Genomic DNA, 14,203 nt, shown 5'->3' with positions numbered 1-14,203 from the left:
ATCCTGGTTTTAGGGATATTGGTTTTAGTTTGTTTTGTTTTGTTTTAGCTTTGTGAGATGTTAATAATTTGACATATATTTAGCCATATGTAACTTAGAATAGATTTGAGCAACCTATCTTTGCTAGCAAAACCTATATTAGGGCATTGTTTTGGAGCAGGGTAACCAAAGTGCCTGTTTGACAATTATGCCCTCCTCTCAGTATTGATATTAATGATGAAGTTTATTTACTGGTTTCTAGACAACTGTTTTTAGACAATCACAACATTGTCTGGGTTGTTATGTTTACATACGAGATTAAGGTGCTAATTAGTCTGAATTAAGGCATTAATTGATCTAAAATATCCCTTTCTAAATAGAAGGCTCATTTTAAATAAAATTGGCAACTTTAGATGGTTACTGAGGTCCCATCCAAGTATGAAACCCAGTGAAATTAGATTACTATATTAGATAGTAAAAATCAACAACACAATCATATGCTCTCTTGTACATTAAGCAATATTACCTATCCCAAGCTATAGAAGCTCAGAAAAATTGTAGAATAGTACTAGACAAAGAAAGGTAGTAAAAAACACATACAAGAAACCTGGAAGAACATGTGAAAACTAACTTTTCACACAATCTTAGACCTAGAAGTCATCCAATTAAATTCTCTCATCTTACAGCTGACAAAACACAGTAAGTGGAGTGACTTGCCTGAACTCATGCAGTAAATTTTAATAGAAGACTGGGGACAAGCTTTTTTTTTTTATCTTGATTTTTGTTTAGTTTTGTTTTTTATCACTTCATGTTTTCTCTCAAATTCTTGCTGTTCCTTGTCTTGAATGTAAAAACAAAACAGGTGTTATTTTTCTCAGGGGCAGAAGTGGGGGGGGGATGGTTTCCAGGTAGAAGGGAAGGTCATTCTGTCATTAACACTGAAATGTATTTAAATTCTATTTGGGGTCAAACCCTGAATCTAAGGAATAGTAATTGCTATATTTAATATTGCATTGTGTAATGTGAATAGGCAAAATATTGCACGCAGCTCTTCACAGGAGTTTCATAGGAAGGTTTTTTTTTTTACTTAGACAAATCACTTGTTTTATAGTAAAACACTACCATTTGAAAGTTACTGTTATAGAACTTGAATCCATGTGTCTTCATACTGGAGAAGAGATGCAATATTTGGAATTCAACCTTTTTTTTTCCTTCATATGTAAGGTGATTAGTCTGACTTCTTAGCTGCTAGTAAACATCTACATCCATGCTCCAGAACTGTTCAGTATTTGACAATTCTATCTTGGTGCAATTTATATTTCTTCCTATTTTAAATATTTATTGAATTCTTTTTAATCCTCTTATTTCTGTGGCATTCATCATTTTTAAATACCCTGAAGTTTGTTCCAGATCTTTCATTTCACTTTCTCTGAATTATTTGTTTATATGATAGCCAACTCGGTAAGCAATAACTACTAAAATAGTTGCTCAATATAAGTACTATTGATGATTTGATGATAATGATGAAGTTAGGTCTTCCTGGTTTGACTTTGTATGGTAGCCATGTTGGGTGATAGAAATGGATTATTATTTACTCTATACAGCAAAACAAAATATAAAGTCTTGCTTTAAAATGTTTTAGAAAGAAGAAGATTAAAGACTGATTAAGGCAAAAGGCTGGTCCTAATAAACATTTGAGACATATTTAAAAGTCATTGTTCAATCCTTTCATTTCCTTGAGAAGTGAGCTTATGGAATTTTGAGATGTGTTTTTTCATTTTACAATATTAATTTATGACTGAGTTTCATTCAGTCAGGTATACAGAATACTGAGCAAATAGCAATCAGTCCTTTGTAACATTAACTATCTAATTTGTACCACAAAATGTAAATCAAGTATTTTGTGGTATGAACACTACAAATTAATTTTATGTAGAAAAATATTTTTCTAGGAAAATGAAAGTCTGATGATTCATACTATTTCTTTCTATGGACAAGTAAAATATATTTTGCCAAATTGTGGATAGTTTCATCTTTAGAAATAAAATTGTCATATTTAAGAAGGAAAGACCATCACATTTCATGCTCATTTAACTTCTGAACCGAATATGAAAGTCATACTGAATAGCCAAAATGAACCTTTCAAAATTTAGGAAATCTAATCCTAAAAGTAATATTATATCTGTATTATATGCTATAATAACATAACTTTATATATATATACACACACACACACACAGACACACACACACAGAGTCATTAAATCAACAAGTATTTCATTAGCATTAGGAGGATACAAAACAATATAAAATAGAGGATGTGTCCTTAAAGAGGTCGGAACCTCTTTGAGGAAAAAAGAAACACTTGATATAATCAAGTATTAAATCCCATGTTAAGCACAAGGGAGAAGTCCTGAGGAGAGAACATTGCTGTGAACTAGAATAGTTGGAGGTAGCTTCTTGGACAAAAATGAGACTTAAACCAGGTCCTAGAAAAAATAGATATCACTTACTCAAGTGGAAAAGAGGGGAAATGCCATTATGAGCTGAAAGGACTGCATCCTGTTGGCAGTCATGAAAAGTGGACTGAGCATCCCATATGCAGAAGATAGTAGAAACCTGTCTAAGTAGAGTAGAAAAAGTGAGCTGGAAAATAATGAAAAAAGTTGAATAGGTAGGTTATAGGCAGAAAATAGAGGAATGAAATTGTAGGCATCCCTTCAGGATTTGAGTTTACTAGTCCAGTGCCTGAAACACATGACATTTGGATAGCTGCAATGACTGTTTCTTTATGTGTGAAACCACAAGCTCTCCTTGGGCTCTAATAGCTGACATTCTCTAAGTCAGTTATATTTTGTCTATAAAAAAATAAAACTTTTCAAAAAATAGCATTTACTATCTCGAGTTAATCCCTAGAATTTTTGTAGTTGAGGCAAAATGTTTGTTTACTACAAACAAAACAGTTTTATTTTTATTATAGATTTCTATTGAGATTTTTAGTGTCTGTAAAGAGTCAGACACCAAAAGGTGAAGTAAAGGAAAAAGCTGACTTAATCTTGGGACTTCCCTCAGCATGGATCGTCCCTTATGGTTACCAAAAGAACCAAGCATTCTCCTTGATATCTATTTTCTCAGCCATAGCTCAGTCATCCTTTTGTTACATACTTGCTGTAACCACTAAAAACCAGATGCTCAAAATTTCTTCCCTGACTCTAAGACAGCTTCTCACTTTAATACAAAGTGTTTAAAGTATAACTCAGTCTCCCCTATAATGGACTTCAAAGAAGTAAGGAGGCCCAATTTATGCTCAGTTTTAATTTTTTGTTTCGAGCATTTGCACTCAGTCAAGACACCATAGTGAAATAGAGTGTGTGGTAGAAAGAATATCCTAACCCACCTCATTCATGTTAGGCTGTTTCTCTCAAAAGTTATTAAGACAATCCTCAGCTAGCTTTAGAGACTGAAGGTTCAGACTGTTGACATTGCCTCCATATCTTCACGGGCACTCTCATACTTGGCTGGCAGATCATAGTGAATAACTTAGGCAAAGGAGTTTTGCTTGCCAAATCAACTCAGATGTCTATGCTTATTGAAAATCCTCCTGATATTGCTCAGTAAATCTTTTTTCTAACTGTCAAATGGTCTATAAGTGTCTAATTTTGTTCAATATCAAACAACAAGGGGAGAGGCATAGCCCAGAACATAGTGATTTTGGCTGCATTCTAAAATAAGCTTCATGGTAGGGCAGAAATACATCTCAGGGTAGGATCATCCTTGAAGACAGTGATAGAAATAGACAAGTGAGTACATTTAGCTAAAGAAGTGTGGGATCACGGATGAAAATTAGACATCAGAACATTACCATCAAGGCCACCTGGAATTCTTTAGACCCTTTCCTTATCTTCCTGCAATGGGTATATTACTAGTAGGAGCACTGACTACTCTAAGACTATCGCTTGGGTGTGACCCATCCAGAGGGGTGTTTATCTCACAGAATTCAATGAAAACGTTTTATTGGTCATCACCTAAGAATGGAACATTCAGAAGAATGAGCTTTCTGAATAGATGGCAGCAGCAGGGTATGGGTCAGTGGGATATAAGCCTAGCTTGCAGTCTCTTGTTGGTCCTGAGAGTTTTATAGTACCCTAAACAAAGTAGCAACTACTTGTTGAAAGTCTAGTTTATAGGTGATAGTGGTTCCCTGTTCATTAATTGAATGTGTAGTTGGTGATGTCTTTTTTTGTTTGTTTTTGGATAGTTAATTGGGGTTAAGTGACTTGCCCAGGGTCACACAGCTAGTAAGTATCAAGTGTCTGAGGTTGGATTTGAATTCCAGTCCTCCTGACTCCAGGGCCAATGTTCTATCCACTGTGCCACCTAGCTGCCCTTAGTTGGTGATGTCTTATGGCAACTTTGCAAGTACTATTAACCTCATCAAACAGATGGTAAGTATAAGAGATAGAATTTAAAGCTGTATATCTTATGACTCTAGGTTTTAATGTCCTAGACCACTATTAGTAATCAACTACACCATGCTGCACAGGTCCATCTTAATGAACAATTATTATGGAGTTTATAAGGAACAAGATAGGGTTAGACTACAAGGTTGTGATTGGAAAGAGGCAGACACAACAAGCAAGAGAAGAGATTATGGACACGATAGGTCATAATCATGCTGGTAAAGCAAAATCAGTTAGGCTGCTCAGTGGATAGAGCTCTGGGCCTGGAGTCAGGAAAACCTGAATTCAAATACAGCTTCAAACACTTGCTAGCTATGTGACCCTGGGCAAGTCACTTAACCTCTATTTGCTTTAATCCACTGGAGAAGGAAATGGTAAACTACTCTAGTATCTTTACTAAGAAAATCCCATGCAAGGTCACAAAGAGTCAGGCACAACTAAACAACTCAACAACAACAAGATCAAAATCATATTATTAGGCCGAAGAGCCAAGTTAGCAGAGAAAACTCAGGGACTCATTTGAGTTCTCCAAAATTCCCTACCAAACAACTTAAAATAATGCCTGTAAAAATCTGGAGCCACAGAACCCCCAAAAAGGACAGGGTAAAACAATTTCCAGCCCAAGACAACTTATAAGTTTGGCAGTAAAGTTCTATCACACTGGAGTGAGAATGGAGCACAGCCCAGATGGCACCAGCAAAGGACTGCCCTAGCAAACCAGCCTCAGGCCTTGGGGACAACTGAATCAGCTGTGCAGTGGTGGCTTCCAGAGATCTCAGCCCACAGCTGGTAAAGGGTTAAGACAACTGATTAGAAGGAGATTACTGGGGTCCTTTTGCTGGCACTGGGAGCAGGACTCATGAGTGGACAATAATAGGAAAAAGAGAAAGCATGCCAAATTGATACTGCTGTATTATCATTATTCTAGAGCTGGAAATAGAAGTAGGTACTCGGACCCACTATATAGATATAGACCTTGTTCTGCTTCTACAGAATTAGCAAGTCATCTTTAGATTGTGTTCCATTTTCCAAAAACCTATCTATAAAGAACCAAAAGTTAATAATTTCCAAGAATTTCTTGGCATCAACTTATCCTTCAATGTACGTGGTCTTTGGGATCTAAACTTTTCTGGTATCAGAACACCTAGGAATATAAGGAAAAGCATCCATTGCCAACAGCTTCATACATAGTTTATGGACCACTGAAAAAATACAATGAAAAAACCTTAAGAAGTCAGCCTGAAAGAAAAAAATATCCAGACTTTTTGAGCACACATAGCTCTAAAGACTCAAAACAAGAGGATCAGCACCATGGTATTGATAAAACCATAAGAGAGAATAAAGGAGTAAGAATGGATTTTTGAGGCAGCAGATTATTGCAGAGGATTCATGTTTCTTGTCTCAGCAGAGGAAGTCAGTATAAAAAGTTCACAGACTTTTGGCAGTGTTTGCTAGCAAGAAAAACATGGAATATACATCTAGGGATCCTGAAAACAAAGCAGGTGTGTGTGTGGGGGGAAGTCACACCTAAGCAGGGGTTGACCTCTCTCCCTATTCTCTAGGCATAAGACTTTTCTCCCTATCAATTTCTCTCTTTCTCCCATAAATACATCCCTGTAGCCCAAAATCTCTGAGCCTTGTGTTTCTACCTCCTTAATACTTTCATGAAAGATTGTTAGAATCTAAAGTTCCATAAGGGCAATCTCATTCAACCAGCATGGCTCTACTAGGGATCATTCAAGAGTCTACATGTGGTGCTTGCTTTGGCAGCACATATACTAAAATTGGAATGATACCGAGAAGATTAGCATAGCCCCTGTGCAAGGATGACACTCAGATTTGTGAAGTGTTCCATATTTTTGAGCCCTGGGCCAGACCTACACTGATGAAGAGTTTGATGTACTGTGCTTTGAATTTAGTCTGGAGCTTGATGAAATCACTTCTGAAAAGGAGATCATAAGTAAAGAACAAGGAGATGAAAGGGCAGAAGGTGCCTCAGATGTCATTCTCTACAAAACTGATGTCCCTGCTAACAGATATGATCTCCTTTGTCTGGAAGGATTGGTTTGAGGTTTTTAGAGAGAAGATAAAAGCTCCTAAGATACAAATAGATAAAACGCAATAATGGATAGATCCAGAGGCTGATTATCACAGAAGAGATTGTGCCCATATCTGTCCTTATACTGTAGCAGCAGTTTTTGAAGCATAATTTCTTCTTTTTTTTATTGTTTTATTGTTTTTTATTTTTTAAGACTTGTTAATTTATTTATTTTTAGTTTTCAACATTCACTTCCACAAGATTTTGAGCTCTAAATTTTCTCCCCATCTCATCCCTCCCCTACCCCAAGACACCGTGCATTCTGAATACCCTTTACCCTAATCTGCCCTCCTTTCTATCTCCTCCCACTTCTCTTATCCCCCTCTTCTATATTATTATAGGGCAGGATAGATTTCTATACGCCATTGCCTGTATATCTTATTTCCCAATTGCACATGAAAACATTTTTTAACATTTGTTCTTAAAACTTTGGGTTCTAAATGTTCTCCCTTCCTCCCTCCCTATCCACCCTCATTGAAAAGGCAAGAAACTTGATATAGGTTATACTTGTGTAGTCATGCAAAATACTCCAGAGTAGTCATATTGTAGAAAACTAACTATATTTCTCTTCATTCTGTCCTTCCCCCCATTTATTCTATTCTCCCTTTTGACCCTATCCCTCCTCAGAAGTGTTTGCTTCTGATTACCCCTCCCCCAATCTGTCTTTCCCTCTATCATTCCCCTGCTGTCTTATCACCTTACCCCCTTATTTTTCTGTAGGGTAAGATAGCTTTCCATACCCAATTGAGTGTGTATGTTATTCTCCCTAAACCAAATCTGATGAGAATAAGATTCACTCATTCCCTCTCACATTCTCCCTCTTCCCCTCCACTGTAAAAGCCTCTTCTTGTCTGTTTTATGTGAGATAATTTACCCCATTCTACCTCTCCCTTTCTCCTTTTTCCCAGTATAATCCTCTCTCACCCCTTAATTTTATTCTCCAGATATCACCAATTCTTCTTCAACTCACCCTGTACCTTCTATCTATTAATCTATCTATACATATAATTTTTTCCCTCCAACTACCCTAATACTGTCAAAGTTCTCATGAGTTATAAATATCATCTTTCCATGTAGGAATGTAAACAATTCAAACTTAATAAGTCTCTTGTGATTTCTCTTTCCTGTTTACCTCTTCATGTTTCACTTGAGTCTTGTATTTGAAAGTCAAATTTTCTATTCAGCTCTGGTATTTTAATCAAGAATGCTTGAAAGTCCTCTATTTCACTGAATGTCCATTTTCCCCCTGAAGGATTATACTGTTTTGCTGGGTAGGTGATTCTTGGCTGTAATCCTATCTCTTCTGCCTTCCAGAATATCATATTCCAAGCCCTCCATTCCCCCTAATGTAGAAGCTGCTAAATCTTGGGTTATCCTGATTGTTTTTCCATAATACTTGAATTGTTTCTTTCTGCTGCTTGCAATATTTTCTCCTTGACCTGGGAACTCTGGAATTTGGTTACAATATTCTTTAAGAGTTTTCCTTTGGGGAGCTCTTTCAGGAGGTGGTCGGTGGATTCTTTCCATTTCTATTCTGCTCTCTGGTTCTAGAATATCAAGGCAGTTTTCCTTGAAAATTTCTTGAAAGATGATGTCTAGGCTCTTTTTTTGACCATGGCTTTTGATAGTCCAATAATTTTTAAATTATGTCTCCTGGATCTATTTTCTAAGTCAGTTGTTTTTTCAATGAGATAGTTCACATTGTCTTCTATTTTTTCATCCTTTTGGTTTTGTTTTACAACGTCTTGATTTCTCATAAAGTCACTAGCTTCCAATTGCTCCATTCTATTTTATTTTTTAAGGCAATTAAGGCTAATTGACTTGCCCAGCTAGTAAGTGTCAAATTTGGTCTAAGGCCGGATTTGAACTCAAAGTCCTCCTGAGTTTAGGGCTGGTGCTCTATCTACTGCACCACCTACCTGCACCCATTCTAATTTTTAAGGAAGTATTTTTCTTCAGTGAGCTTTTGGACTTCCTATTCCATTTGGCCAATTCTGGTTTTTAAGGCATTCTTCTCCTAATTGGGTTTTGCCATTTGGGTTAGGCTATTTTTTAAGTTATTATTTTCTTCAATATTTTGGGGGTCTTCTTTAGTGAGCTGTTGACTTGTTTTTCATGATTTTCTTGCATCACTCTCATTTCTTTTCCAGGTTTTTCCCCTCCTTCTCTTACTTGCTTCTCAAAATCCTTTTTGAGCTCTTGCATGGCCTGGGACTGATTCATATTTTTCTTGGAGGCTTTGGATGCAGGAGGTTTGACTTTGTTGTCTTCTGCTTGTAAGTTTTGATCTTCTTTGTTACCAAAGAAGGATTCTATGGTCTGATTTTTTGGACCTTTGTTTATTCATGATACCACCCAATCACTTGAGTTTTAAACACTTTGTTAAGGTAGGGGTCTGCTTCCAGTGTGGAGAATATATGGTCCCAAGCTCCAGGGATTTTGTGCAGCTGTTTTTCAGAGATACATCTAAGGACCTGTAAATTTTCAGTTCTTCCAAGGTGGTATGATAAGGGGCGAAGTGTTTACTCCTTTCTTGGCTTGTGCTGTGGTCTATGAGTGACCACAAGCACTCTTTTCTGCCTTGGAACTGTGAGAAAGATTCCCTCTGCATCACTGCCACAAGCTCCACCATGCCAACATTCCTCCTTGACTCAGAATCGCCACCCAGAACTGTGGCTCAGATCCAAGCATAGGCAAAGCAAGAGAATTCTGCCTCAGCACCAGCAAAGGGATCCTTGCAATCTCCCTCTGATCAGCCACTCAATCTCCACTCCATCTATGGGCCAAGAACTCCAGAAGCAGCTGCTGCCCTAGTGCTGCACTGGGATTGGGGCTGGGACTGAGCTTCTTTCTCACTTTAGTCACAGACTTTTCCTACTGACCTTCTAAGTTGTCCTTGGCATTTGTGGGTTGAGAAGTCTGGAAACTGCCACATCTACCTATGATTCAGTCCCCTGAAGCCTACTCCAGGTTTGCTGAGGCCTGGTTTTTCCCTGTGTGCCCACGCTAAACTGGGTTTCTGTCCCAGCCTAGCACAACAGACCTTTCCCATCAACCATCCAGTTTGTCTTGGGCTGGAAATTTGTTTCACTCTGTCTTTTTCTGGGTTCTGCTGCTCTAGAATTTGTTTAGAGCCATTATTTTAAACAAGTATTTGAAGGGGTTTGGGAGAGAGCTCAAACAAGTCACTGCTTTTACTCTGCCATCTTGGTTCTGTGACCTCAAAACATAAAACTTGCTAAAGCTTGTTATGACAGCTTCATTTAATTTCAGGAGAAATTACATCAAAACATCTACAAGAAAAGAGCCTTGACCATTATTGGTACTCATGATCTGGATACTATTCCAGGACCATTTACATATATAGCTAGACCTCTTGTAGATATTAACTTCAAGGCACTAAATTAGATGAAGGAGCACACAGCTTGTGACCTGATGAATTTATTTAAAATTAACAACCACCTGAAAAATGGAATCCCAGATATGAAAAAGCTAAGATTGATATGGAACACATATGCTAAGGATGAAGATAGCAACCACCTCTGAAATGTTTCTTTATAACCAACTCTTCAATTATTAACTGTTTTCTTTGCATGCTAAATATATGCAGAGACCTTCTAAACTCCTACTTCCCATTCCCACCTAAATCCTACATAGTACTAAGTTTAAAAAACACACTGGATAATTGCAACTAAAACTATAATGTCTTATAAGATCTGCCATAATGTCTTGTAAGATCTGTCATTTTAAGTTGGTATCTACAGCAGTGTGAAGGTAGGGACGACATCTTAATGAAGATTAAGAATCTCTGTTGTGGACACAGATCTATTTACCTGATCACCACAAGGTCTGAACTCCTCCTTGGTATATTTTTGTTTGGATTTTTTTCTTCTTGTCTTAATTCTCAAATTGTCTTCAGACCTGTAGTCCATTTTCCTACAAGCAATCTACTTAGAACAGAGAGGTAATCTTACCTTTTGCCAATCTCAGACAACATAGGATGATATAAAGAAAATACTGAGACAGAAAAGTGAATACTAGAGGGGGCAGTTAGGTGGCACAGTGGATAGAGCTCCAGCCTTGGAGTCAGGAGGACCTGAGTTAAAATCTGGCCTCAGACACTTGACATTTACTAGCTATGTGACCACGGGCAAGTCACTCAACCCTTGATTTCCTCACCTAAAATTACATATAATAAAGGGCCATGGAAAGATAGACTAAAAAGTAATTGGAAAATAAATAATCTAATCCTAAAAAATGATCGGGTCAAACAACAAATCATAGAAACAACCAATAACTTCATTCAAGAGAATGACAGTAATGAGACAACATACCAAAACTTATGGGATGCAGCAAAAGCAGTTCTTAGGGGAAGTTTTATATCTCTAAATGCTTACATAAATAAAATAGAAAAAGAGGAGATCAATGAATTGTGCATACAACTAAAAAAAAAACTAGAAAAAGAACAAATCAAAAATCCTCAAACACCAAATTAGAAATATTGAAAACCAAAGGAAAAATTAACAAAATTGAAATTAAGAAAACCACTGAACTAATAAATAAAGCAAAGAGCTGGTTTTATAAAAAAACAATTAAATAGATAAACTTTTGGTTAATTTAATTAAAAAAAAGAAAGAAGAAAACTGAATTACTAGTATCAAGAATGAAAACAGTGAATCTACCACCAAGGAAGAGAAAATTAAAACAATAATTAGGAATTATTTTGCCTAACTGTATGCCAATAAATTTGACAATCTTAGTGAAATGGATACATATTTACAAAAACATAAATTGCCCAGATTGACAGAAGAGGAAGTAAAATACTTAAATAACCCCATCTCAGAAAAAGAAATTGAACAAGCCATTGGTGAGCTCCCTAGAAAAAAATCTCGAGGGCCAGATAGATTTACATGCCAATTCTATCAAACTTTTTTTTTTTTGCTTTTAGGCAATTGGGGTTAAGTGACTTGCCCAAGGTCACACAGCTAGCTATCAAACATTTAAAGAACTATTAATTCCAATGCCATATAGACTATTTGGGAAATAGGTGAAGAAGAAGTCTTACCAAATTCTTTTTATGATACAAATATGGTGCTGATACCTAAACCAGGAAGAGTCAAAACAGAGAAAGAAAACTATAGACTAATTTCTCTAATGAATATACATGCAAAAATTTTAAATAAAATATTAGCAGAAAGATTATAGCAACTTATCACAAGAATAATACACTACGACCAGGTAGGATTTATATCAGGAATGCAGGGGTGGTTCAATATTAGGAACACTATCAGCATCATTGAGCATATCAACACCAAAACTAACAGAAACCACATGATCATCTCAATAGATGCAGAAAAAGTTTGTAACAAAATTCAGCACCCATTGCCAATGAAAACACTAGAGAGCATAGGAATAAATGGACTCTTCCTTAAAATGATAAATAGCAACTACCTAAAACCTCCAGCAAGCATTATATGTAATTGGGACAGGCTAGAAGCATTTCCAATAAGATGGGGGGTGAAACAAGGATGTCCATTATCATTACTGTTATTCAATATTGTACTGGAAACCTTAGCTTTAGCAATAAGATGAAAAACAAATTGAAGGCATTAGAATAGGCAAAGAAGAAACAAAGCTATCACTCTTTGCAGATGACATGATGATATACTTAGAGAATCCTGGAGAATCAAGTAAAAAACTACTTGAAATAATAAACAACTTTAGCAAAGTTGCAGGCTATAAAACACAAACCCACATAAATCATCAGCATTTCTATATATTACCAACAAAGCCCAACAGCAAGAGATAGAAAGAGAAATCCCATTTAAACTTACTGTAGACATTATAAAATATTTAGGAGTCTACCTCCTGAAACAAACCCAGGAACTCTATGAACACAATTACAAAACACTTTTCACACAAATAAAATCAGATTTAAATAATTGGAAAAACATCAGTTGCTCATGGGTAGGCCGAGCTAATATAATAAAAATGACAATCTTACCTAAGCTAATTTACTTATTCAGTGCCATACCAATCAAACTACCAAAAAATTATTTTATAGAGTTAGAAAAATAATAACAAGATTCATTTGGAAAAACAAAAGGTCCAGAATATCAAAGGAACTAATGAAAAGAAATGCAGGGGAAGGTGGCCTAGCAATTCCAGATCTTAAATTGTATTATAAAGCAGCAATCATCAAAACTGCTTGGTACTGGCTAAGAAATAGGGAGGTGGATCAGTGGAATAGGTTAAATATGGAAGACACAGTAGTCAATGACTATAGTAATCTTCTGGGATAAGAACCCACTCTTTGAAAAAAAAACTGCTGGGAAAACTGGAAAAGAGTATGGCAGAAACTAGGCATAGACCCAAATCTCACACCATATACCAAAATAAAGTCAAAATGGGTTCAGACTTAGATATAAAGGCTGATACCATAAGTAAACTGGGAGAACAAGGAATAGTTTACCTATCAGATCTATGGAGAACAGAAGAATTCATGACCAAACAGGAGATAAAGAACATTATGAAAAGCAAAATGATTAATTTTGATTACATTAAATTGAAAAGTTTTTGCACAAACAAAGCCAATGCAACTAAGATTAGAAGGAAGGTAGAAAATTGGGAAAGAATTTTTACAACCAGTCTTCTGATAAAGGCCTCATTTCTAAAATATATAGAGAATTAAGACAAATTTATAAGAACACAAGCCATTCCCCAATTGATAAATGGTCAAAGGATATGAACAGACAGTTCTCAGATGAAGAAATTAAAGCCATCTATAGTCATATGAAAAAATGCTCTAAATCTTATTGATTAGAGAAATGCAAATCAAAACAACTCTGAGGTACCACATCACACCTATCAGATTGGCCAACATGACAAAACAGGAAAATGATAAATGTTGGAGAGGATGTGGGAAAATTGGAACACTAATACATTGTTGGTGGAGTTGTGAAATGATCCAACCATTTTGGAGAACAATTTGGAACTATGCCCAAAGGGCTACAAAAATGTGCATACCCTTTGATCCAGCAATAGCACTTCTAGGGCTATATCCCAAAGAGATCAAACAAATGGGAAAAGGACCCACATGTACAAAAATATTCATAGCAGCTCTTTTTGTGGTGGCAAAGAATTGGAAATTGAGAGGATGCCCATCAATTGGGGAATGGCTGAGCAAGTTGTGGTATATGAATGTAATGGAATACTATTGTGCTATAAGAAATGATGAACAGGCTGACTTCAGAAAAACCTGGAAAGACTTATATGGTCTGATGCTGAGTGAAGTGAGCAGAACCAAGAGGACTTTGTACACAATAACAGCCACGTTATGCAATGACTAAGATGTTAAACTGAACCTTCTCAGCATTATGAGGATCTAAGACATCTCCAGAGGCCTCGGATGGAAATGCTGTCACATCCAAAGAAAGAACTATGGAAGTCAATCGCTATCACTTATTTTTACCTTCTGTTGAGTTTTGTTTCCTCTTTCTGATGGTTCTTCCTATTGGTTTTAATTTTTACTTACAACTTCACTAATGTGAACATATGTTTAATGGGTATGTAAATGTATAGCCTATATCAGATTGTGTGCCATCCTGGGGAGGGTTGGGGGGGAGGAAAAGGGAGAAAAATTTTCAACTCAAAAGCATATGGAAGTG

At 36.4% G+C, this 14,203-nt stretch overlaps 1 non-coding gene across 1 annotated transcript; it reads left to right on the top strand.

The window, feature by feature from the left end:
• The first annotated feature begins 6,192 nt into the window (after window positions 1-6,192).
• LOC144457997 (U6 spliceosomal RNA) lies at window positions 6,193-6,299 on the top strand. The gene has a single exon (XR_013487561.1). It is a non-coding gene; the product is annotated as a U6 spliceosomal RNA (small nuclear RNA).
• The last annotated feature ends 7,904 nt before the right edge of the window (window positions 6,300-14,203 follow it).

Source organism: Phascolarctos cinereus, unplaced genomic scaffold, assembly GCF_003287225.1.
Source record: "Phascolarctos cinereus isolate Bilbo 61053 unplaced genomic scaffold, phaCin_HiC Scaffold_5;HRSCAF=322, whole genome shotgun sequence".
In the NCBI taxonomy this organism is placed as follows: domain Eukaryota; kingdom Metazoa; phylum Chordata; class Mammalia; order Diprotodontia; family Phascolarctidae; genus Phascolarctos; species Phascolarctos cinereus.
This window is presented reverse-complemented; position numbering and strand designations above follow the sequence as displayed.